The sequence below is a fragment of the Sus scrofa genome, chromosome 4 (genome assembly GCF_054392235.1).
Source record: "Sus scrofa isolate SSC_HxYL_T2T_F1_AM1 chromosome 4, Sscrofa_HxYL_maternal_Yorkshire_Landrace_v2.0, whole genome shotgun sequence".
Taxonomy (NCBI): Eukaryota; Metazoa; Chordata; class Mammalia; order Artiodactyla; family Suidae; genus Sus; species Sus scrofa.
In genome coordinates, this window is record NC_139386.1 from 13,496,842 (window position 1) to 13,519,180 (window position 22,339).

The following is a 22,339-nucleotide window of genomic DNA, read 5'->3' on the forward strand; positions in this document are numbered from 1 at the left end:
TCAGCTTTGCAGCTAAAGGAGCAAATGGGAAATACCTGGGAATAAGTATCCGTAAGATTGCAAAGGCAGAAGACCAAGAAAGCAACCCCATAAAGTCACTCATGAACGCCTAGGTGTCAGCCCCTCTCTGTACAGGCATGGACAGGATCCTAATCAGCATTTCAAAGAATGTAAGAACTTAAGGTACAGACAGGCCACTGCCTACATCACAGGCAGACCCCTGGGTGGCGCACATGTGACGGGTCTAATTGGAACTGAAAAGTCTTTAAAAACTGAACTGACATTGGAACTACAGTCCACAGAAGGCAGGTTGGAACTTGCAGCTTCAATCTAACCAGGTCAAAAGCCTGATAAAACAAGAATATCTATGTTTTCAACAGGATTTAAATGACGTCAAGAGTCTCACAATATAACCTAAGAAATGTGCAGGATACAATCTAAGATTACTCAGCACATAAAGAACCAGGAAACCCTCAATCCACACAGGAAAAGACAATCCACAGACAGCAACCTGAAGATGACACAGGGTTATAAGCTGAATTGTGTTCCTCCACAATTCATACATGGAATCCCTAACCATCAGTACCTCAGGATGTGATTATATTTGGAGAAACAACCTTTAAAAAGAAGATTAAGGGAGTTCTCATCATGGGTCAGCAGTAATGAACCCAACTAGAATCCATAAGGATGCAGGTTCAATCCCTGGCCTCGCTCAGTGGGTTAAGGGTCTGGAGTTGCCGGGAGCTATGCTATAGGTCACAGACACAGATTAGATCTGGAGCTGCTGTGTCTATAGCCCAGACCAGCAGCTGCAGGGCTGATCTGACCCCTAGCCTGGGAACTTCCATATGCCACAGGCGTGGCCCCAAAAAGAAAAAAAAAAAAGGAGATTAAGTTAATATAAGGCCATTAGGGTAGGTTCTAATTCATTCTAATCAGTGTCTTTATAAGAAGAGGCAACAAGGACACACAGAGAGACACCAGGGCTGCCCATGCAGAGAGAAAGTCCATGTGTAAGTCACAGTGAGAAAGCAGCCATCTGCAAGCCAAGGAGAGAGGGCTTAGAAGACACCAAACCTACTGGCACCTTCACCTTGGACTTCCAGTCCCGAGAGCTGTGAGAAAATAAATTTCTGTTGTTTAAACCACCCAAGCTGTGGTATTTTGTTAGGGCAGACTAAGTAACATATTCTGATATTATAATTTTCTGGCAAAGACTTTAAAGCAACTATTTTCTAAATGCCACAACAACTAATAGTGAATATTCTTCAAACAACTGGAGAAAAATGGAAAAATCTCAGCAAAGAAATAAAAAAGAATCAAATGGAAATTTTAGAAATACAAAGTGGTATAGCCAAAAAAATAAAATAAACTCACTAAATGGGTTCTGAGGTGAGAGGGAAAACAATAGGTCAAAAGAACTCATCCAATCTAAACAACAAAGAGAAAAGGGATCAAACAAAAAAGAGGGGACTAAAATTAAGGTCATTCGAGTCCCCCAAAAATAGAGGGGAAGGAAGATAGGAAGATGATGTTAAAAAAAACAAACAAACAAAATTAAGAAATAATGGCTAAAAACCCCTAAGTCTGGGAAAAGATTTAAACCTACAGATTCAAGAAGCTAAGAAAAACTCTTAAAGGAGAAGCTCAAAGAAATACACACACACACACACACACACACACGCCATAATCAAACCTCTAAAACCTCACGAAGAAAAATATCTTAAATGTAACCAGAGAGAGATGATACCTTACCTATAGGAGAACAACTTAAATGGAAATGACAGACTTTTCATCAGAAACCACAGAACACAGAAGAACTGGAACTCTTAGAAATGACACCAAAATCATGACTCATAAAAAAATTACAAACTGGAGTTCCCGTCGTGGCACAGCGGAAACGAATCCGACTAGGAACCTTGAGGCTGTGGGTTCGATCCCTGGGAACCTCCATATGCCATGGGTGTAGCCTTTAAAAAAAAAAAAAATTACAAACTGAACGTCATTAAAATTAAAAACTTTGCAAAAGACATTATTAAGTGAATGAAGAGGCAAGGTATAGACTAGAATAAAGCATTTTCAAATTAGGTATCTGACAAGAATTATATAGGTAGTGATATAGATATAAAGAACTCTCTAAACTCAAAAGTAAATAAAAACCCAATTAAAAAAAAGAGAGAACAGGTGCTTCCTTAAAGAAGATACAGGTGTGGCAAACAGGCATATGAAAAGATGTTCAATATAACTCACTAGAAGAAGAAAATGCAAATTTAAAGCATAGGACGCCACTGCATACCTATCCAAATGCTAAAATAAAATTTTCTTTAAATGACTGGTAATATTAAATGCTTGTGAGGATGTGGAGCAACTGAAACTCTTCTACACTGCTGATAAGAATGGAAAAAGGTCCAGCCACACTGGAAAAGTTTGGCAGTTTCTTATAAAGTTAAGTAAACTGTAGTAGTATATTCACACAATGAAATACAATGAAATATTCGAAAGAAACAAACTATTGATACAGGCAACAATTTGGATAGATCTCAATAGAATTATGCTGAGTGGCCAATCCCCAAAGACTCCACTTATGTAACAATCTTGAAGCAATAAGATTACAGTGAAAAAGAAAAAATATACCAGTGGCTGCCAGGATTAGGGATGGGGTTGGGGGGGATGCTATTTTTAAGGGGTACTGAAAGGTGGTTTTTGAGGGCACTGTAACCATTCTGCATCCTGATTGTAGAGGCTATTACATAAATCATACATATGTTAAAACTCAGAACAATTACATCCAACAGTCAATTTTCCTCTATGGTAATTAAAAAAAAATTAATAAATGAAAAATATATCCTTCTGTTTTACTTAGCTATTCACTTGGTAACATTATTACTTTTCCAAAATTGTTATTGCCAGTTGTCAGTTACATTGTCAGAGAAATAAGCCTTTGTTAACTAGCCTAGAAATCTACATACAACTTACCACAATCATTTCAGGGGAAAAAGATATTTCAAGTTTCCATCATGATCTGACAATGAAGGATGACTTGAACTCAGCAGTCAAAGAAGCAAGACAGGTCAAGCTAAGACTAAGACAAAGGTGGGCAGAGAGAGTCCTGGCAGAAGAGCAGATCCAAACAAGTGCGTGGCTGTGGGTCCTCCAGGAAGAAAGGAGGGACTTTCTAAGGGGGAAAACATCAGCCCCAGGGCAATCTGAGCTTTCCATTAGTGGCTCATTTACCTGAAAGAGACTGAGAAAACTTTCAAAAACAAAGAGATGGATCTTTTCAGCCACCAAGTTTTTGTCTGACTAATCTACGTCACCTGTTTTAGCTGGTTCGAGCTGCTCTCACAGAATTCCACAGACTGGGTGGCTTCTCAACAACAGACATGTATTTCTAATGGTTCTAGAGGCTGGGAAGTCCAAGATCAAGAAAGGTTTCAGCAAATTCAGTGTCTGCTGAGAGCCTGCTTCCTGACTCACAGAGGATACCTCACCTGTCCTCACATGGCCGAGGGGGCAAAGGAGCTCTCTGGGGTATCTTTACGAGGGCACTAATCCATTCCCAAGTGCCCCTCCTAATCACTCCCCAAAGGCCCGCTATATTTATATATTTTGTGCAGGTAGATATGAATTTGGGGGGACGTAAGCATCAGTTCTTATCGTAAATTCTAGAAACATTTTTTTTCTTTTTACCACAGACACATAAACATATATATGCACATATACATATACACATTATTTATATATATAAATAATAAATATAAACTCAGAATTATTGTATTCGACAGTCAATTTTCCTCTATGGTAATTTAAAAAAAAATAATAATAAATGATAAATATATTCTTCTGTTTTACTTAGCTATTCAGTTGGTAACATTATTACTCGTTCAAAATTGTTATTGCCTATATATATCACAGGCCCTGTGGGTGAGGATGACAGGCACCACCGTGGCCTGGCCGTGAGACGTGTGTAAAGCGCATGCGGGGCCTACCTGCCCGCTGATTCGCGAGGATGCCCTTTGTAGGGTCTCTTTCAAGGTGTTTCACGGCCATGGGTCCAAAGCGACGCTTGCAAAGAACCAGCTACGCATTTAAGCATTCGGGGGGAAGCGTCTTCTTCGGCCGCAGCCTGGGGACCATGCTCCAGTTCCACGTTCTGGCGGGTCTCTGAGGGCCCGAAGAGAGATTCTAACAGAAGCCTGCACTTTGCTACAGGGGTTGTTGTCTGAGTCCACGTGGCGGAGGGAAGAGCCTGCAGCCGCGAGGACAGAGCAGAATCGCCGGTGGAAATGAAACTGATCTCGTGGACAGTCAGCTTCTCGCGAGACCTTGCTGGAGAGGAGGGGGTCATGCAGAGGACGTGACCGCAGGTTGACCCTTGACCTGGACCAATTATGCTAATGAAGGCTCGTTGCCCTCCCCTGGCCTTGAATCAGTCCACCACTGATTCCCACAATGGGAGCCGTTTTCAAGGACGCAGTTTGGGGAGAGGAGGGTGCTGTTGAGACCCTCTGGGCAGTATGTGTGACTGGACCCCTTAAAGCGTCTCTGTACACTTGAGATCCTGGCAGGCAGGGGTGGAGACCTTGCTGCCCAAGAACAGCCTCCTTAATAAATTCCCCTGCATATTAACACTGCCATTTGCCAGTTTGGAGCGGCTGTCTCCGTCTCCATCTGTCCCTCCTGTATATGGGAACCAGGTTCAAATTTTACCCTGGAAGCTCCTGAGGTTTTGAACCAAGACACCTCTTCCCTAGAAGAGGTGTTGGACCTGCTATCTGTGTGCGATGCCTTACCCAGGAGCAGGTGGGAACCACAGGGAGTGTCCTCCAGCAGCAGCATGTACTGAGGCCCCCTTGGGACAGTACATGCTGGGACAGTCCCAGCCTGGTCCTTGCACCCAGGGCCTCCAGAGCCTGGCTATGCCACCCACAGCTGCCCAGACCGGAGCTCTCTCCAGACCATTCAACTCAGTGCAGGTGCTGATAGCCAAGGAGAAGCTTGATCCAGTCCCAGACCCATGGCTACTCCAAGGAGCTGATGGGGTTGCTGCACCTGCGTGGTCATCAAGCTCATGCCCAGCCTGGTGCTGGGGAATGGGGCCTTCCTTGCTGGGACTAAGGCTTCCCAGACTAGCCACACAGAGACATAGTGGTGGTGCAGCCCATGCGTGACTACAGGTTGAAGGGGATCACATTCTATACCTGCCTGCTTGCTGTCCCCTCTGTCTTCATGTGGCCGTTGACACCAAGACCTCTATAAAGGCTAACACCTAGCAGCTGATGGCAGCCTTCATGCTCAGGCTGCAGGTCTCTGGTCAGTACCATATGTAGGCCAAATCAGAAGCTGGCCAAGTCTCCTGACCCTGCTTGGTTTGTGTACTTTGGACCCAACACTGCCTATAGAACCCCGACTTTCAGGGCCAGACCTCCTTGCTTCTCTTCCAATGCCTGACCCAAGCGACCAGGCCACAATGCCCACTTCTCCCTTGTGCTCTATAGGGGTGTGCAGGGCTCAGGACCACTGTGGGGCTGGCCCCTGCAGGGAGGAAGCCCTCCTTGGATCTCCTGCTGCCCAAGATCCCAGTTGAGACCCAGCTCTGCAACCAGAGGTACTGGTGCCCACTCTGCTGTGGAAGCTCTGGGAGGGGCCCTTCTGGGCATGAGCACCTGTGGGGCCATTTCCCATGGCTTCCCCCAGGGCCTGGGTTGCACCGGAAATCCGGAGTGTGTACCTAGGTGAGGACAGTGACAACAAGGCTGAGATGGGTCAGAGCTAAACCCTAGAACAAGTCCCTGGGACAGGAGGTGCCTGGGACCCACACCCAGTGTCATGGCTGCCCTGCTGGGATCTTTGCCAGAGCAGGAAGGCAAGGACAAGGATCAGCAAGTGGCAGGGGATCATTGTTTGTATAAATAAAAATTTTTTTTGTTAAAAGAAAAACATATATACACGCTATTAAAATTACAATAAAATTTGATATCTATCACAAGCCTGTCAGGGTTTTAAAATATGTAAGTTCATTGACACTCTTCCATTCAAGTGGTGGAGTCCCAATCCCTTCTTCCTGAACATGGGCTGGACTGAGTGATGTGATGTAGGAGATCTTATGTGATTTCAGAGGTTAGGGCATTAAAAAAAAAAAATACATTCTTGTGCCCCTTTCTCCCCCCACCCCTACTGTTCTGATTGGCAGAAGACCGCCACTGTGCCATGAGGCTCTTCAGGCAGCCCCGAGGAGAGGCCCAATGGCTTTCAGCACCTATATGAGCAGGCCTGTGTGAGGCCACCTGCCAAGTAGATTCTCCAGCCACTCTGCTCAATATTCTGTAATAACTTATGTGGGGAAAGAATCTGAAAAAGAATAAATATATGTCTAGGTACGACTGAATCACTTTGCTGTACATCTGAAACTAACATGACCTGGTAAATCAACTATACTCAAATATAAAATAAAATTTTTAAAGAAATTCTCCAGCCCCGGCCAAGCCTTCAGAGGATGGCAGGCCCAGCCAAACTTGTATTACAAGGTCATGAGAAATCTCAAGCCAGAATGGCTCAGCCGAGCTGCCCCTGAATTCTTATGCCACAGAAATGGTGAAGGATTATAAATAATTATCGCTGCTCTAAACCACTAAGTTATGCAGCATTAGATAACTAATACAAAGCCTATATGTATCAGGCCTCACATACATTATCTTATTTAATTCTCATACATACGGTAGAACATCTCATTTTACAGATGAGGAACCTGCTGCCTGGAATTACTGAAGAATTTATCACATGGTCATGGGAGCTAGTCCACAGCTGGTATTTACACTCAGGATAGGTTATGTTGGCATTTGCATGCACTCAGGAGAGTTTATGTAGGTCGTATGAATGAGTGTCAAACACGGAGACAGAGTCATGGAAAGCAGTGAGTGGAGTGTTGATTGGGGGCAGGGGGGAGGCTCCTGAACAGAAGTTCAGCTGGAAGAAAGGAAGGAGCTAAATTAGCAACTTCAGTAGAAATTCTGCAGTTCAGGTCAAACTTTCAAGGAAGGAAGGAGAACTTTGGCAAAGAGAAAAGCAAAAAGGAGATGAGAAAAAGGCAGAACCAAGGAATGGTTTGTATCCCTAAATCACAAATGAGGGGGTAGCCAGGGACACAAAAGGAATCAGTCAAAAGTGGAGCAAGAGTCCTTATCAAAGTCATGCCGCCGGTCATTTTCTGCTAGAAGTTGCCCTGGTAATAGGATCCCCACCTTATTGTGTTGTTATTTACATGATTAAAGTGCATGCAAACAAAGTGCTCATGATTTTATTGGTGCTGATGTTCACATTTGTCCCTTTACCTTCACCGTCTCTGGAGGTCTGTGTACAAATTTGAGAAAGGTTTTGTCCCAGAAAAAGAATGACACCATAAAAGGGAACTTGGACAATATGACCCATGGTCTGTGGCTCAGCCTCCCATGAAGAGCTTCCAGATATCATAACCCTGGTAGGAATTTTTTTTTTTTTTTTTTTTTTTTGGCCGGGGATGGAGGAGCACACTCATAGCATGCAGGAGTTCCTGGGCCAAGGATTGAACCTGCACTGCCACAATAGCAACCCAAGCTATAGCAGTGACAACGCAGCATCCTTAACCTGCTGAGCCACTGGGGATATCCAGGAGTAAATTTTAAGTATTTTAAGTAACAAAGCTTGCAATTTTTCATACCCAGTCCATTCTGGTTTTAATCTAAAAGAAACCCTGTACGTCAGGGCCCTAGCCTGGCAGCATCTCTCTCCCAGGGTGCTGAGTAAGGCATCAGAATCCTTTAGGTGCCATGCTGTTTGGATGGCTCTGCCTGCTTTGACCATTTCTGAGAGCCAGGCTGCCCAGAAAGAGTATATTTGTTTCCTAGGACTGCTGTGACAAAGTACCACAAACCGGGTAATATAGAACAACAGAAATGAATTATCTCATAGTTCTGGCGTCTAGAAGTCCAAAATCAATACGTTAGGAGAGCAGTGCTCTCTCTGAAATCTCCTGTGGGGAGATCCTTCCTTGACTCTAGCTAGCTTCTGGTGGTTTCCTGGCAACTGTGGGTGACTGATGACTGCCTGCTGTAGCATGTCAATCCCTGCCTCCATTGTCACGTGGCCATCTTCTCTATATGTGCCTATGTATCTTCTTAGAAGGACAGCAGTCATGTTGGCATGGAGCCCACCCTAATGACCTCACCTTAACCTGATTATATCTGCAAAAATCCTTTTGCAGAGGAAAGTCATATTCCGAGAAACTGGGGATCAGGGTTTCTACATGAGAATTTAGAGGGGTGGGGTACCATTTGATCCAAAGCAGAATGAGAACAGAACCCAGAGGCAACAAAAAGAAGCCAAAAGAGAAATGACCCAAAATGAATATCCCAAGTTGATTCCCACTGTATATATATACCCACTTGCACCCCTGTGACTGTCCTTCCCTCTGTTCCCCATGACACTTGCAGTCCCCACAAGTTAATCTAAGTCTGCCACGGTTAATCTAAGATAAGGTGCCAGGCAAAAGCATTAAGATTTAGCTTGTCATAACTCTGCCCTGAGTGTCTGACTTTCCAAGTTGCCCACCTGGGCACCTGATTAGTGACCTTCAAATGAGTGTTCTTCAAACATGCAGCAGCTCATGGGTCACTTGTGCTTTGGTGAGACCTTCACGCTGGCCGGGAATTTCAACAACACAACAGACAGCCTACTTCCTAGACTGGCTCTGGGTCCCAGGTGTATTTTCTAGCTCCCATCATCATATCTGCAGCTGAGCCCTCAGGAAAGAGAACAGCGGAAAGAACTCAGGTCAACAAACACTTCGGGGACAATCTGAAAGTGGCAGGCATCCCTCCTGATCGCCTTCCATTGTCTGGAACCCAGCTAAATGGTCACACGAGTCTTGGGAAACCAGATGTCAAGACCATGATGGCAGCAGCAAAGTTTAGGAATGCTGGGAATTGTAGCTCTCAAAGGAGTGGAACTCAGCCCAGAGTCAAAACATTAGGATGACATTTCTAAGTGTGTTTAAACTCTATACAGCTACTGACATTTCTAAGTGTGTTTAAACTCTATACAGCTACTGGATGTTTTTATTCATTTTTATCCTTGTATGCAGGTCAAGGCCCCCAAAAGGCCAAATTTGCCAGATCTCAAACTCCTCTGGTAAAAAATGGCAAAAGGTGCTGGGGTATGTTTCATTGTGAATAGATCATAAGCTTTGGAAGGAAATAAAGGTGGCTTGGACAGCAAAATACTTTAGATGCCTCTGTTAGGAAAGGGAGTTAACCCCCTAGGGTTTGCATTTCCTCATCGCCTTCCTGGACTACTGTTAGAGCTTGTCCTGGGTCAAGCCGAGCATGTATACACATTTTAACATGTACCTACGTCTACGACGAGGGTTCTATTATTATTTTTTTGAAGGAGAAATGGAGGCTCAGAATGTTAAACTCTTTTGCCCAACAGAGAGTGACTGAGTGGAGTGGGGAATCCTGGGCCATAAACCCAGGTCTCCTGAGCTCCAGACGATGGGCAGCCAGTGAGTAGTCTTGGTTCCTGAAATCCCACATCAAAAGTCAGAGGGAGGGCAGTTCCCTGGTGCCTCAGTGGATTAAGGATCTGGTGTTGGCACTGCTGTGGCACAGGTTCAACCCCTAGCCCAGGAACCTCCTTCCAAGGGTGATGGACACACACACACACACACACACACACACACACACACACACGGAAGTCATAAGAACAGGAGATTGCTGTCCATAGATGATGACTGCTGTGAGCCACCGCAGCTCAGTAACCACAGGGCTCACACAGCCACTGTGCTCTGCCCTCAGTGGTAAAAGCCTGGCAAAGACTCGGCTCAGAACAATGGGCCATCAGTCTCCGGGGTTTGGCAGCAGTGACCAATTTTGCTGCTATATGGGCACACTTTCCCAGAGAGAGATTAGAAAGCAGGAAATTTTTTTCTCAAAGGGAAAAAGAAAACCCATCCCAAAGTGTTCTTTTGCTAACAGCCTCAACTTTGTAATAAATAAAGACGGCAAATGGGAAGAAAATGCATAAAACGGAAATAAGCTGAGTGAATCATGGCACGTGCTATATACACTACATCAATATTCATGTTAAATTACCTTTTACTCCAACTCCATGGTCCTCCTGTGTGCACTTAAGGCAGAGTGGTTTGGGGAGCCCTTCGTTACCTACGCTAACACGGGGGACTTTTGTGAGAGCAGGAGGAGTACCTAAGAATGATAAGCACCGCCCTGAGTAATGTTGAAGCCCAGGGTAAGGCCGGGAGCTCAAGCACCCTCTCTGCACTTGGCAGGAGAACAGTAATCCATCTCTTGGTCCTTCCTAGTCAAGGGAAACTGAGCTGAGGGAGAAAACAGGGAGAAAATCCTTAATCTTAGCAACAGCAGGATCTGGCATTTTAGCAGCAGAGCTTAAAGGAAAACAAAAAACAAAAAGCCCTGTTGAAAAGTTCAAACCTAGGTAACCATTTTCTCAAAGAGTCTTTTGTATAAGCGGGGCGATGGGCTGTGTGGGCAAGAAGGCGCAAGGGCCAGGCAGGGAGGTGCCCCGCTTTCCTGCGGGGGAGGGGGTGGCTGCCCTTCCTAGGGCTCGGGGCTGGTACAGGCTGTCACAGCGCTGATGGGGAGGCCAGCAGAGGGAGGCCAGTGTGCCCCGAGGCTCAGCTGGCTCGGGGGCCAACATTCCTTCCCTTGTTCAGCTCTGTCCTCCCAGTGACCTTGGGGTTAAACTACAGTCAAGCTCACTCCTCTGTGCAGCCGTGAGCTGCTTCCCACCAAAGGCAACGTTCTAAATGGGAGCTGTTGGAATATCCTTACAAGGACTCTTCCTCTCCAAGTTACCACAGCTTGTCTTTACCTGGGAAGAGCATGGTGTGTGTAGTTTGTGTGTGAGTGTGTGTGTTTACACCACATTAGGTAGCGGTGTGCATGCAAAAATGGATCCTACATAAATTATTTTACATGTTGGACCAGGATGACTTTAAAGTGTTAAATCAGGTTTTTCCTGTGCTTCCTGGACTCACATTCATTATGTCAGTTTTTCCTTCAGATAAGAGTCTATATAGTCCATGGAGTTAAAACTTTCTAAGCAGAGTGCTGTGTGTTTACACCAACTAATTAATTAGCACTTCCTGAACACATACTATGGGGCAGGCAGTACGCTCAGAACTGGGAATGCCAACACAGCGAGTGTAGGCAAGAAGAGAGACTCTGCAGTCACACTGGATTCAAATTCTGGCTCTGCCACTCAGACCTTTGAGAACTTAGGTTAAAAAAAAGTTGAAATTTTTGGTGCCTCAGTTTCTTCATCCATAAAGTGGGTACAACAGTGCCTCAGAGGGCAGATGTGGGAATTCAATGAGATGCATGTAGGAAGCATAGTACCAGCGTCTGGGACCCAGGAATTCTGTGCAAGCATTTGCTGGCATTAAATTTCGGGTGCTACCTGAAGAGAGAGCATAGTACCTTCTTTCCCACCTCTTTCCTACTGGCTTAGGGGTGCCCACGGCTCCGTGTTGCTAACCTGGGTTCCCTCACCATCAATGGTGCTTTCCTAAACCTTTCACACATAAGTTCTCCTCTTGTGAACAAGTCCTGTTTGAAGGGTCCTTACCTGAGCGCAGCACCTATTTTCCTATTGGGATCTGATACAAAGCTACTATTATTATGCCCATTTTACAGATGGGTCTAGAGGGGAAAAGCAACTTGTTCAAGACCTAACAGCTAGTCAGTGGCAGAACTGGATTTCAAAATCAGATCTGTCTAAATCCAGAACCCGTGTTCTTAACTGCTATACTGTAGCAGCAATACACATTTCTGGACAATGCAAGTGAACTGGGAGGCCTGGGAGTTACAGCCTTGAGAAACCTGCAGCAGGTAGAACTACACAATACAGGCAATTTGCACACCTGTCATCCTCTTTATTCAGCAGGGTGCTTCCTGTGGCTCGGGGCTGGTACAGGCTGTCACAGCACTGATGGGGAGGCCGGCAGAGGCAGGCCAGTGTGCCCCGAGGGATAAAAGAGGAACATCCTCTTGGGTCTCCCCCTGCCTGGAGTCAACCAATGATACTGGGCAAAAAAATATCTGCTGGTGCTGAGAAGCTGGGAGGAGCTGTCAGATCTCACTCACATTTAATCCTGGGTGGGAATCACACTCCAGGGCCCCTTTGGCCATTCTCTAATTGTCCTGACTGAACCCTTTGGGTTCCCTTTGGGGTGGAGACTTATTTTAAACAGCCCACCAGAACAGGATAGGCAATGATTGATTCTTTATCCCAAAGGAAATGCATGGCTACTTTTGCCCCTGAACATCTAATTCATTCACTAGACCTGGGGAGAATTCATCGTGGGAACTGACTAAGGATAGCACTTGCATCTAAGCAGGACTGCTCTCTGCATGCTGGCTTCTGCCTCCCACCTCAAGAAGCTTGATGATCTTTATTTAATGCTGCAATGCTGAGGCTTCCTCTGCAGAGTGAAGCATTGATCATCTCAGGCTCCAGATTAAGCAGAGAGAAATTTTTAGCTAAAATAGTTACGTATACACATTTCCTTAAATGATTTTATGATAAAATAAAAAGTCTACTTCCTCTGCCTGAAGCAAAAAAGCAGTTAAGCAAAGACTCTCAGCCATGCCTTTTTCCAAGGACTTCTGCTCGCTCTTGTCTCCATCTTGGCCCTCATTGCACTGAATTGTGTGCACCCAAAAGTGAGGTCCTTGTAGACAGATTTTGTGCCTCTTTCATTGCAGTGTCCCTAGCCCAACACAACACCTGGAACACATCAGGCACTCAATATATGCCATTGGATGGAGCGACGCATGGATGCCCCCAGGGCTCCCTGCAAGGGCTGTCATCAGAGTGTACTATGCAATTACATGTTGACGCATTAGCCTCATCCGCAAAGGCAGACACCATATTTCATTCAGTTTTATACTTCCTATGTTTGAAGCATCATGACTGTTCAAAACACGTTTTGCAGGAAAAATGGTTATGGAGAATATAGCAAACAGGAAATAAAACTTCATTAACTCTTGCCCTCCTGCATTCCTCGGAGAAAGCTGGCCAGCTTCTTAGGTTGGTATCTACATGCTGAATAGTTGCAATTATATAACATTCTGGAAAAAGGCAAAACTCTGGAGACATAGTAAAAAGCTTGGTGGTTTCTAGGGTTTCTGGGGAGGGATAAATAGATGGAGCACAGAGCACTTTTTGGACAGGGAAACTAGTCTATAGGGTATTGGTATTAGGAGTTTGGCCAGATGCATAGAGGGTACAACAAAGAATAAACCCTAATGTAAACTATGAACTTTAATAAACAATAACGTATCAATATTGGTCTATCAATTGTAACAATGTGCAAGATGTTAATAATAGAGGATCCAATCCTTGAGGATGGGGGAGGAAAGGGGGTTTATGGGAACCCTGTACTTTTGTGCTCAGTGTTACTGTACATCTAAAACTGCTCTAAAAATGTAGTTTGCTAATTTAAAAAAAATTGCAGGAGTCCCTGTTGTGGCCCAGGGGTAATGAACCTGACTAGTATCTATGAGGATGCAGGTTCAATCCCTGGCCTTTCTCAGTGGGTTAAGGATCCAGTGTTGCTGTGAGCTGTGGTCTAGGTCACAGACTCGTCTTGACTCCCATGTTGCTGTGGCGATGGCATAGGCCAGCAGCTGCAGATCTAGTTCGACCCCTGGCCTCTGCACTTCCGTATGCTGTGGGTGCAGCCCTAAAAAACAAAAAAAAGACAAAAAAAAATTGCAATGTAGGTGGTCACTCAACACGTGAAATATAGGAATAGAGAGATGTTGGCTGAAGTAGGGGTGTAGCCCCTCTATTTTAAACCCACAAGTACATCTCAGATCTCACTTTCCTCCTCTTGGGATCGTGAGACACCACCATGGAAAAACCCTCATTATTCTAGGTAGTTATTTGAAATCTTCTCTTGTTTTACCTACCCCCCGGCTCCCAACCCCACTCCTGGCACAAGTGTGTCCTGAATAGTTCGAACTGGCTCCTGGCTCTGTAGCCCAATCTTGAAAGCCATCTTTACAAATGGCTGTGTGGGAGTTCCCGTTGTGGCGCAGTGGTTAACGAATCCGACTAGGAACCATGAGGTTGCGGGTTCGATCCCTGCCCTTGCTCAGTGGGTTAACGATCCGGCGTTGCCGTGAGCTGTGGTGTAGGTTGCAGACGCGGCTTGGATCCCGTGTTGCTGTGGCTCTGGCGTAGGCCTGTGGCTACAGCTCCGATTGGACCCCTAGCCTGGGAACCTCCATATGCCGTGGGAGCCGCCCAAGAAATAGCAACAATAACAACAACAACAACAACAAAAAAGACAAAAGACAAAAAAAAAAAAAAAAAAGAAATGGCTGTGTGGAGCCTTCTTGTGGCTCCTCATGGACTTTAGCACAATCCGCCTGATTGAAAACTTTTCTTGTTTTGGCTTTTCCACTGTATTCAATGAGAAATCCCTGTTTGGGCCTAACCATCTCCCATATATTTCCATCCAAGGCCAGTACATAGAGGAGAGGGTCATGGCCCAGTAGTGCAGGGAGAAGGACTGGGAACTTGGAACGGGATATACATGAAGCCAGATGGTTTTCATATTCCAGTCACAGCCTCGACTCCTCAGCAGTCCTGCTGATAAACACACCCTGATTGCAAACAAAGAATCTAAAAGAGAACGCAATATCCCCTTGAAGGCAAACTAGAATGTGTTAACTACAAGTGGTGACACCGCAATGGCTGGCAAATGTTGGCTGGGCAGGAAGGGTGCCGGTGAAGTGCCGCAGGGCACCAAAACACTGAGGAGTCAGTTCCACCAATTAATTGAGTGCTTCTGAGCAGGAGCTGTATCTAGAAGTTTTCCCAAATAAGCCTCGGCTGCACCAGCTAAGGCCCTTGGGAAAGGGGAACAAACTTGCTCTCTGGCAGCAGGGAGGCCAGAAGCGCAGCATTGCCATGGCTACCCAGCAGAGCCTCCTTCAAAGCCTTTCAGGAAGCTCTACTATTTGTGGAAACTGGGTAACATTCCCCAAAGGCCAGCATTCCTCCACTGCCCTGCGCTTTCAGTGGTTGCCCCTCTTAACTTCCCTCACTCCAGTTAAAAGCAAGAATGAGCCCTTACACTCCACTCACACTGGGGACCCTCAGTGACACTCAGCTGGAATGCCTCCATCAGAGACCCTACAAGGCTGAGGCCATCCCAGCGATTCCTATTTGCCACAAATCCCATATATTCACAGATCCAGATGTGGAACTTCATTAGCATACTCTTAAATGCCTAATGGGATTGGAGGGGAAAACAATAGATCCTCATTGATGTGACCTAGTGTCAATTAAGGATGCAAGTCTTTAGTATCCATGAGGACTCAGGTTCGATCCCTGGCCTTGCTCAGTGGGTTAAGGATCCAGCATTGCCATGAACTGTGGTGTAGGTCGCAGACTTGGCTCGGATCTGGTGTTGCTGTGTCTGTGGTGTAGGCCTGCAGCTACAGCTCTGATTCGACCCCTAGCCTGGGAACCTCCATGTGCCTTGGATAAGGACATGAAAACACAAACGATTAAAAAAAAAAAAATAAAAGGACTCAAGTCTTTCTTCTTTTGTTTTCTGTGTTCTATTTTCCAAACATACTAGCAGAGGGAGGTGAGTGATGAGTAATGTAATCTCTATTGTATATTTGCTGCAAAGAACATTTGGTAAGAGACCTTCCACTGAGAACAAGGGGTGGATGTTTAATTGCATTTTTTTTTCAAAGAAAATAAGGAAAATGTGTAGTTTGGTTTAATTGGTAGTATTTTGGCGAACAATAAAAACCGATTTTCAAACTAGCTTACATTCTTATTAAAAACCAGACTTGGGAGTTTCCATTGCAGTACAACGGAAACGAACCTGACTAGAATCCATGAGGATGCAGGTTCTATCCTGGGCCCTGCTCAGTGAGTTAAGGATCCAGCGTTGCTGTGAGCTATGGTGTAGGTCACAGATGTGGCTTGGATCCCATGTTGCTGTGGCTGTGGTGTAGGCTGGCAGCTGTAGCTCCGACTCAAACCCTAGCCTGAGAACTTCCATATGCTATGGGTGTGGCCCTATTAAAAAAACAAAACAAAACAAAACAAAATAGACTCTCCTAACCAACTAACAAAACAAAACAAAACAAAAAAATCAAAAAGAGAATCTGAGATTTTCTGTTCAAAGGTCCCCAACACTGCACATCTATTTGTCTTTTCTGGCCAGTGTATCTTCATCATTCCAGAAGCGATACCAATCCTCTTTGAGAATGGTGTCTCTAAAGCGGCTTCTTCTACAAACGCTATCAGAATATGAGGTTCTAGAGGAACTGCCAATGACAGCATCCCAATTGCTTAGCCTCTGGATGAGCATCTGACCCAGAGCAGACCAAAGTTCCTCCCGGTGATTTTCAGAATAGAATTAAAGAGGAAAAGACTTGTTTCCCTTTGGGTGAGAAGCTGAAGAAGTGATTCCTAGGATTCTAGAATTAGGGGAAGTGGTTTGTCTAAAGCAATGAAGATGACACACAGAGAAAGGCAAAGCCATGATAGGGAGCACCCTGCAGACATTCGAGTCCTTGGTCTAGGGTGTATGTGGTAGATTGACACAGAAACAGCCCCCATGAGCTGGGCCTCCTTGTACACACAACCTTGCAGGGTCCCCATGCACATTGATTTGGGTCATGGCCAAGTGTTCAGCCAGTAGGACATCAGGAAATGCAATGCCAGCACAAGCTTGAAAAGCAAGTATACACTGGGACCTTCCCTTTCTCTTGCTGCTTTCAATACTTAGTCACCATGAGAAGGAGCCCAGGCTAGCCTGCTGGAGATAGACTGTCCCAGCCAGTACCCAGTGAAAACTGCCAGGCATGGAGAAGACCATTGTAAGCCATTTGGCCCCAGTCATGTAAACATGGACACCAGAGATTATCAGAACTATTAGGCTGAGCCCAGTCCAAAATGATGACTCACAGCTCACAGATAAGTAAATGAAGTGGTAGTGATTTGTTCCACCAAGTATTGGAGTGATTTATTGCTCAAAAATAAATGATTTGCTGCTCTCTGAAACCAAGTAAAAAAGGGTGACTTCAGGGCAAGAAACCATGTAGAAAGAAAAGCCCAGGTGTCCCAACCATCTCAGCCATCCCAGCCATCTAGCTAAGGTCACAGCAGTAACACTATGCCCAGGTGACGCTACGTGGAGCAGAGATGTCTCCCAAAGGAGCTCAGCCCAAGCTGCCTATCCACAGATTCAAAAACAAATAGATGTTTGTCTGAACTCAAACTTTAAACTTAATAGATCACTAGGTTTTGGACAGGCTTATTATGCAGCAAAGCTAACTCATACAAAATCCACTCCATTCTTTCTTTTCTCTTAAAGGCAATATATTCTTCATTTTGTCCAATTTACTGTGCATGATTATTAAGTGCATACCTAATACCCAATCACTCTTTTTCCTTTGACTACAAAATCCTGCTTATAGGTAGGGAGGATATGTACATAACTATCTACAACTAACTACTCACCCTATCCATTTCTCTTGCAGCTAGATATGGTCAGGTGATGCAGCTTAAGCCTTAAAAAAGGAAATGAACAATTTATGAAATGGACCACACCCATTCCACTTTCTATTTTCTTTCTTACTAGAACACAGATGTGATGACTGGGGTCACAGCAGCCATTTTGAGTAAATGAGTTAAAGAAAAAAAAATTTTTAAGTGAGTAAATGAGCCGAGTAAAAAAGAAAATAAAGAATCACAGAAATATCAGACCTGATATTGTTGAGCACCTAAAGCAATGTCAGTGACCATTTAACTCTAGAAGTGTTGTACAAGAAAATCAGAAACTTTGTTTCAAGATACCTGTGTAAAACAAGCTTCTATTACACACAGCCAAATACAATCTTAAATGACTTAAGTTAGATTTTTGTCTCTTCTAACCAGAAGAGTCCTAACTAGTGATTGGGCTTTCCTCGGGGAAGTCCTGGGGCTGCCTCTGAACTCCAAATCTTAAGGAGCACTGCTCCCCCTTTCTCTCTGATTTGCTTGTAGACACATTGTCATTTCCCTCTATCCCCTTAAAATAGATGAGATGGGTAGATATTTCCAAAAAGTATTTTATTAAAATCCAAAGAAAAACACAAAGGAAATAATTACAAAAATATAAATAGCATGAAATTGCCCTGTTCCCATATTTGATTCTAAAGTGACCAAATAAGTTCTAAGAGCCCTTGTTCTAATCTCTTTATTTATGAAAGTAGTTCTCAAAGTGGTGCGCCTAGACCAGAAGCATCAGCATCCCCTCAGAACTTGTTAGAAATGCAAACTCCCATGCCTGAGCCCAAACCTACTGAATCTGAACCACGAGAGTAGAGTTAGCAATAAGTGTATTAACAATCCCTGCAGAGCCATCACCTTACCATAATTAGTTTCCAGTTTCTTGTGGATAATTATGTCCTGGCTCCTTTTCTTCCAGGCAGTGTTGGGTACAGCCAAGGGTCTGGAATCAAAAAGAACTTGGGGCCATTTTGTGACTCTGCCATATTACCTGTGACATCTTGGGCCAATTGATTAACTCCTAACTCCTTGAGGTCTCAATTTCTTCACAGGTAAAATGGGATATTACTTGACAGGATAGTTTAAGGATTAAATGAGGTAAGACCTGCAAAATACTTACTCACTATATGGCTCCATACAGGTACTAAACAAAGTCAGATAGTTTTTTAAAAGTCTGCATCTCAGTCATGTGGCCACAGATTAGCCCAGTAACAAATATCTGGTGTATACAGCCATCTTATTTTCAAAAATTAAAAAAAAATATATAGATTCCCTCAATTCAGTTCAAATCTCCCAATAGTCCTTGATATTCCCATGCTCCCACTTCAGTGAGGTGTCGAGACAAAGAGTCCAGTTTATTTCTTAACTGATTTACTGGAATTACTGACACTCCTCACTCCCTAGTGGTTAATCTGGCCTTTCCTGGCTGAGGATGGAGGAATTTCCCTCCTCTAGAGCATTCCCATCCTCCTCACCTCCAAGGGTCTTCCATCAATCTGCTTCCCTCCATTGAATCATAAACAGCCTCCAACTGTATCATAAATATGCTGAGTTAATCACATTCAGAAACAATCATTCACTCAGAGGAACCAATTCAGAAACATTGGCGTGTAAGGCAGACACAGGAACATAGTTTAGTTTTGGTTTTGTGGGTTTTTTATAGTTCATTGTTTTGAATAAGGAATCCACATCCATGATTAAAAGGTTCAAGGATTATCAAAGAGAATGCAAAGGTATTCTCTTTCCCACTTCCAACCCTTAGATCTCTATTCAGAGACAACCATGCTTGAGAGCTTTGTGGGTTAACTTACAGATATAGTCTGTATGTGGAAAAATCATGGGCAAAAGCATGAATTTTACACACACACACACACACACACACACACACACACACACACCTCTACAGGAAAACAAAGGATGAAATACATATATTATCCTTTGTTTTCCACAAAATATATTATGCATATTCACTGTACCAGGAATATGGAAAGCATGACTAATAAGACAAATAAGAGCCCTTAATAATCTGCAAAGTCTTATATAGGGGAAGCCTGAGAGTCTGGATGATATTATATGCACTATAGAAGGATCTTGTCCTGTCTCTTCTGTCTCTGGCTGAACACAAACGCTCTCTTGAGGGTGGATGGCGATATACCTGTGTGTGTGTGTGTGTGTGTGTGTGTGTGTGTGTGTGTGTGTGTGTGCACACGCACGCATGCATGCATATGCATGCATGTATGTCTACACGTATGTCTGCCTTACTCTTCACACAATCGTAGCACACACATCTTTTGGCATCAATCTCTTCTCTATCATACCAGCCTGGTCACTTAGTCCTAAACTGAACTTCTGCTCCCTGGGTTTCTTAAAGAGTTCAGCCTCAGAGCTCTGGCTCTCTTTCTTATTTCTGTCAACATTATTACCACACATACAACAGTTTACACATAAAGGATACAAATTTATCAAGACACTGCCTTTGTCCTCTAGAGGCAGAAGATGTGGCAGAGATGCTCAGCCAGTTCCTTCAGCTCAGTGAGGGCTTTCCTCTCTGGAGGTGTGATGAGAAACCCTGGGAACCAACAGCACTTATCTACCTGATGCTGGCAAATGAAGGGCAGAGGCAGGTCTAGGGTGGGTAAGACTGCTGGACCAAGGCCAAGAGTGGGCTGAAATGGGAACACACGTTTCCTGGCATACCTCCTCAATCATGCCCAGGTATGCTTGCTTGATACCACACCAGCCTCTCTCCAGGATTTTCCAAATACTGTAACCTGTGCCGCAGCCGCTTTCATTTCTGAGCTCCCAGATGTGCAGGTTCACAGGAGTCTCCTCCTCTGCACCCAGGCACGTCCTTTCACCTTTCACATTTGGGCCCCAGTGTGACCTCCAGATAAAGTCTCCTAAAATAACCTTCTGAGGATAATCTGTCAGGCGCACGATTCGGCAACAGGGCAGGGAATCTTTCCTGACTTCTGCAGATAGGGGCTGACATCTCAGCATGAAATTTGTCTACCCTTATCTTAGCACACAAGAACAAATTATCCCGCCCCTGTTGTAAATCCAGCAGCCCTGCATCTGTGGGGAGGTTTCTGCATAAATCTCCAGCAAACTCGACTTGGCTTGACTCTCCACTTTTGTTTGCTGCCTTTTGCTGGCTCCAGGCTCACAAAATCGTCAGTCTCACTAGAGGACACACAGGCTTTGATCTGGAGAAGTAACAGAAGAAAAGGAAGAGAGCAACCAGAGTCACTGCTGTCATGGAAACCCCAACCACTTCCAGCTGAATTGCAGTGGCTTCTTCCCCTCACCACCAAGGCCTGGGGAGATTTTCCCTCGACAGCCTGGGAAACCAGGACTCACCAGCTTTCAGGGCCTTGCAGGATGGTTAGTACCAATAGATGATCCTGAGTGAGGTGAGGAACCCATCCAATTGGGCTTTAACCAGCATCAGTAGCCCCAAAGCCAAATGACCCAGAATCAGGGGAACCCTCCACCCAACTGACAACTAATTAAACATCAAACATCAAAGTAAATATCCTTGGCCTGGGTGCCTATGTTTCATAGACAACAGGATAGCCTAAGGAAATTTTTAAAAAAATCATTAGCAGTAACAGAATAACTATGGTGCCCTTAGCTTAGGTGCAGGCTCCGCTGAGTGTGCTCGCTTGCTTTTAATCCTCCAGATCCATTACCTTGCAGAGCTCACAGCAGCCCAGGAAGGGGTGTACTGTAGCACCAGGGAACTGAAGCCCAGGGAGGCTGATGTGCCCAAGGTCACACAGATGTAAGAGATAGAGCTTGATTAGAATAGGTGGTCAGGGGTTCCCATCGTGGCGCAGTGGTTAACGAATCCGACTAGGAACCATTAGGTTGTGGGTTCAATCCCTGCCCTTGTTCAGTGGGTTGATGATCCGGCGTTGCCGTGAGCTGTGGTGTAGGTTGCAGACGTGGCTCGGATCCTGCGTTGCTGTGGCTCTGGTATAGGCCGGTGGCTATAGCTCCGATTGGACCCCTAGCCTGGGAGCCTCCATATGCCGCGGGAGCGGCCCAAGAAATGGCAAAAAGACCAAAAAAAAAAAAAAAAAGAATAGGTGGTCAGGCTTCAGAGCCTACATGCTTCCCAAGCCTTCACACTCACCAGAATCAGGAGTTCCCTGGCCTCGCTCAGTGGGTTAAGGATCTGGATTTCCGTGAGCTGTGGTGTAGGTCACAGATGAGGCTCAGATCCCACTTTGCTGTGGCTGTGGTGTAGGCTGGCAGCTGCAGCTCTGAGTAGACTCCTAGCTTGGGAAATTCCATATGCTTAAGGCGCAGCCCGAAAAAGCCAGAAAAAAAAAAAAAATCTAAAAATAAACAAACAAAAAACTCACCAGAATCATCTAGTGGTCATGTTAAAAATGCAGATCCTGGTTCAGCAGATTAGAGATGGGGCCCAAGACCCTGCATTTCTAGCAAGCTCGGTTCTCCCGTGAGTGAGGCCCATGCTGCCTGTTGGAAACAGGCATTTGGAGAAGCAAGGGTCAATCTGACTCAGGCCTGCAAAGTGGAAGGTGAGTGCCTCTGCCTATCCACCCACTGCTTGTTACCTGTCCACAGAGAAATAAGAACAGAAACTGGGAATGAAATTTTGTAAGTATTTGATGGTGATTTGATTATTTTATATCTGCTAAATCTAATATTAAGGTTAAAAAATGGGCTTGTGTGTCATTTTATTATAATCTTCATGTTTCTAGTAATT

The 22,339-nt window shown here is 44.8% G+C and overlaps 1 long non-coding RNA gene across 1 annotated transcript; it reads right to left on the minus strand.

The window, feature by feature from the left end:
• Positions 1-18,147: 18,147 nt before the first annotated feature.
• Positions 18,148-22,198, minus strand: LOC146403674 (uncharacterized). Its single transcript, XR_014843366.1, has 2 exons — positions 21,972-22,198; positions 18,148-20,807 (listed from the first exon to the last, which is right to left on the minus strand). It is a non-coding gene; the product is annotated as an uncharacterized LOC146403674 (long non-coding RNA).
• Between the last annotated feature and the right edge of the window lie 141 nt (positions 22,199-22,339).